This window comes from Lupinus angustifolius, unplaced genomic scaffold (genome assembly GCF_001865875.1).
Source record: "Lupinus angustifolius cultivar Tanjil unplaced genomic scaffold, LupAngTanjil_v1.0 Scaffold_90_15, whole genome shotgun sequence".
NCBI classification, from domain to species: Eukaryota; Viridiplantae; Streptophyta; class Magnoliopsida; order Fabales; family Fabaceae; genus Lupinus; species Lupinus angustifolius.
In genome coordinates, this window is record NW_017724498.1 from 1 (window position 1) to 4,846 (window position 4,846).

At 34.3% G+C, this 4,846-nt stretch overlaps 1 pseudogene; it reads left to right on the forward strand.

The window, feature by feature from the left end:
- The first annotated feature begins 1,055 nt into the window (after positions 1-1,055).
- Positions 1,056-4,846, forward strand: LOC109339703 (annotated as a pseudogene).

Consider the following 4,846-nt stretch of genomic DNA (forward strand, 5'->3'; position numbering starts at 1 on the left):
ATGTGCTTATGATGTTGATGTTAGAGGCTTGTCAAGCATATGGTTGTGTTTGTTTTCATGAAGTGCTTTGAGTGTAAACACTAGTAACCTAAGATAAATGAGTGTAAACACTTTAGATAGTATATCTTGTGAGATTCTATCATTGTTGTTTGGGAAAGGGACGGAAATCCTCTCATTTGTTTGGGAGTATTAAATTTAGATGAAAGAAGGTAAACTAATGATAATGTAAAAATATTTTGTATTTTCCCTTTAAAAAATAATTAACAATGAGAAATGGACAATAATGTATAATTATCTAATATTACTAAAAATATTTAGCTATTTTAACATTTTATCTCCAAAACACCCCAAATTGACGGAACTTTAAAAATATACATGTGGAGCCCTCCAAAACCTTCCCATCTCCTTCATTCATCTCCCAAACAAGGGGAAGTCTTTCCAAAGCCATTCTCTCTTCTCTTCCCCTCCAAAACCCCACTCTCAAACAAAGCCTGAAGGTCGAGTGTTCGATTCCTAGGAGCAACACTTATTGAGAGAAACAACTACGAATGCCAAAAAGATTAATTCCTTACCAAAAAAGGTAATAGAATAATACATTTGGTAGTACAAAAAAATTCTCCTTAAATTTGAAGTAAATATTTTAAAAATAAGTAAAAGAGCATTCCTCCAAAATAAAATGTGAAACATATTTTCTTCTAAAAATATTATTTCTAAATAAACATTAAAAACCATAGCCACCATAATGATAATGGAGATCATCCGTCTTATTTTTGGTAAATTATATATTACTCAGTAGATTGTGATTGTTTTGATCTCTTAAACATGCCTTATTCTCTTATTCATGTATAAAGATTTGATGTCCTAAATTATATCCGAAACCATGTCACAAACAAATGATATTGAAATAAAAATGTAAAAAATAATAAAAAAAAGTAATTTTTTTTACTGAAATGACATATTTTTATTACTATTTGACATATTTTGAGACAACATATCAGATTCCGATGTATAATTTGTTTTTATTTGGTTTGTCTCATATTCCGGAATAATGGGTTTGAGAAATGGAATATGTTTTCATCGATACCCAAACACCATAGAAAATAAACCCTACTCTTCAAAAACCCTGAGCCTCCATATCCACCCACACTCAAACTTCACTCACCTCTTCTTCTTCAATCCATAACCAAAATGGCGTCAAGATCTCTCTGGTCTTCATCCTCTGCACGCCTCTCCACACTCCTTACCACGCGCGTCTTTTCTTCCACCACCACCACCGCCGCCACCGCCTCAATCACCAAACCACCTTCACTCACATCTCTAATCCTCCCCCGCCGTCGACCCCTCCTCCCTCTCTCAAACGCCACCATCTTCCCACAAACAACCCGGTTCGGTGGAATTAGGTGCCGAGTGAACCGAGCCGGTGACTCGGCCTACTCACCGATCAACTCCGGTTCGTCATTCAGTGACCGACCACCCACTGAGATGGCACCACTCTTCCCAGGATGCGATTATCAACACTGGCTCATCGTAATGGACAAGCCCGGTGGTGAAGGTGCCAATAAGCAACAAATGATTGATTGCTATGTCCAAACCCTAGCTAAAGTTCTTGGCAGGTATCAATAATCTTTTTTCTTTCTCTTAGATTTTGGGTTTATGTTTTTTGTGGCGAAAAATGAAACTTTTGGACACTTTTTTGGTTTTTGAAGTTTTGTCTTTGTAGTAAAAATGTAGTTTTTAAATTTCCTTTTAGTTTTTTAGTTTTAGGTTGTTGGGTGATGTAAGATTATTTGGGTTTTGTGTAAGAAGTATATTTTAAATGTTTGAGCTTTTGTCTAAATGCGGAGATTTTTCAATACCCTTTATTTTAAAACTTATTTGGTGTTGTTGTGTGTTGATGATTTTGTTTCTTCTTATTTCTTAATTGGATTGTTTAATAATGTGTTTTGGTTGCCTTCTCTTTCTTTAATTTTTCAGTGAAGAGGAAGCCACAAAGAAGATTTACAATGTATCGTGTGAGAGGTACTTTGGATTTGGGTGTGAGATTGATGAAGAGACATCTAATAAGCTCGAAGGTCTGCATTATATTCTAATGGTTGATTTCTGGTGTTTTTTCTTTTGCTTTACATTTTGTGTTTAAGCTTTTCATTTTTCCTGATTAGGGTTGCCTGGAGTTCTGTTTGTCCTCCCAGATTCATATGTTGATCCTGAATACAAGGACTATGGTGGTAAGGATTTAAGTCTTACTTTATGTTAGCTTATTATAAGTCTTACTTTACCTTAGTTTATTATAAGTCTTACTTTACGTTCTTTTATTATGTTTAACTCGGAAAACTATTTAACAAGAAGATTTACACCAACACTGACATATTTCTATTAACTGTTAATGGACATGCTATTTTGAGGAAATATACTATTTTGATTTTTTTTATATTTTCAGTGATGTATATATGAAGTGTATCTACTTTGGACAAAAATATTCTGATCACTTTCATGTATGCAGTAAATACATATTATATGATACACATTTCCTTAGTTAACATGGCATGAGCTTCCGTGGCTTTGTTTTTCCGCATTCTGGAATAGCTAGAATGTCTTGCACACACAGTTTAGCTTATAATGTATGACTTGCATCAAATGTATCTCTTAACTGTTCTTTGCTTTCTATACTTTGTGGAGATACAGATCAGTTGGATGAAGCATATATTTATTATTTTAGTTTGTCCACATCATTGTGTACATTTTTCTGATAATTTGTCCATCCTCGTGTCAGGTTTGCATCCTGTTTAAGGTTTTTGTGTGATGATTTATGATTGATAAAAAAATTGTAGTCAAAGGGGAAGGGGATTGAGGAAGCTGGTATTTATAACTAATAGTTCGATAAGGTTCACTTACTCTTTCCCTTATCAGCAGCCCATCTTGGCAAAGCTAATAACTCTGAGTAATGTCTAGTTTTGAATGCTAATGGGCTAACAGAAAGTCTCCCTCCTCCTGTTCTGTTGCTACGCTGATTTTTGGAGTTGCAGAATCATTGGAGTTGATACATAAATTTACTTGACATTGCCTCTTTCTTCATGCCATCAGTTTCGGCAATTTTTCTTGGATATATCAGTGTTTGAAGTTATTTTGTTCGAAACTCACATTTCAGTATGACTTTACTGAACCAATGCTATCATTTTTCAGTTCTCTTCTCTTTACATTACATTACACTACATTTAATTTGCTAGTTAATGATGCTACCCACTGGCATCGATTTGTAGACAAAGAAGTCTCAGTTAGTTTTATCTTTTCTATTTGGGATGTTTTGTTAAAATCAAATGATTGTCATATTATTCTTGTTTTAGCCTCGTTCTCTTTACTAGTAGTTCATCTTGGCAAAGCTAATAACTCTCGAGTGAATACTCTCCTGCTGTTCTGTTTCACTAATTTATGGAGTTCCAAAATCATTGGAGTTGATACATAAAATTAGTTGGCATCGCCTCTTCACCTGCAGTGCATTAGCTTTTTTCTTGGATATTAGTCTTCAAGTTTTTTTGATAAAAAATTCACATTTCAATATGACTGGTGACCGTCAATGCTATCACTTTGCTGTTCTCTTATCTTTATATAATGTTTTGATTTGTTTTTTAATAATTCTATCAACTTGCATTTCTTTGTAGACAAAGAAACTCCGGTGTTTGTATTATTTCTGCTTGGAATATTTTGTGAAAAGAAAATCATTGTGACATTATTATTGTTTCAGCCACACACTCTTTATCAGTAGTCCATCTTGGCAAAGCTAATAACTACCTGAGTAATGTTTTGAATGCTAATGGACTGACATAGAGTTTCCCTCCTCCTGTTCTGTTTCACTACAATATAGAGTTGCAGAATCATTGGAGTTGCTACATAAAAATCACTTCATGTTTCCTCTTCTCCATGCCAGTAGTGCCAGTTTCTTTTCCTCCCTTTGTTTTTTGAGAAATTGTTGCTCTAGTAATTTCAAATCATAAATCATATTTCATTGTTAGCATGTTGCTTCTGATGCAAGTTAGTAACAATTATTTTCCTTGTTCGTGTTCTGTGTCATGGTTGAGCATTAAACAGTTTCTTATCTTAATATTTTACTCTCATACGTTGCTCAAGGCTGCTATGTTTTTTGTTTTATTTTTTCTTTAGAATCTCTTGCCGAAGAAAACTTGGCATGTTATTCTTCTTGCCCCCATCACTTGGCAAGAACATTATTGGCCCTTCTCCCCAAAACTTGTGCAATTGTGAACTTTTTTAAACATTTCTTACGATCGATTTTTATCTACCACTGGCCTCCATTTTTGTATAGAATAAATATCATGACTCAGGTTAACCTTTATTTCCAATTTAAATTGATGCAGCCGAATTATTTGTAAATGGAGAGATCGTGCAGAGGCCACCTGAGAGACAGAGGAGGGTGGAGCCACAGCCACAAAGGCATCAAGATAGACCAAGATACAATGATAGAACAAGGTATGTTCGACGCAGAGAAAACATGCGTTGAAGGACTAATGTGCGATGAGAGGGTTGATATATGTACATACTATGGATTTGAACCTGCATCAGATGGATGGACTCCTCTTTGTTATCATTTTTCTCATGACTAAAAACTTGATAATTAATGTTATGGTCTTACGCTGCTACTTGGACTTTGTACTTCGTTTTCTTTGGGGTGAAAAAGTATCAGTTTCTACTGGGTGATATTGTGTTAGATACTTCTATTTCATGCATGATTTTGTTGAAAGATAAGGATAAAAATATTTCGAAGTTGTTTGATTGGTTAGTCTGATCTATTGTGTGTTTAACATATAACTGAAAATTGGATTATGATTATAATCAA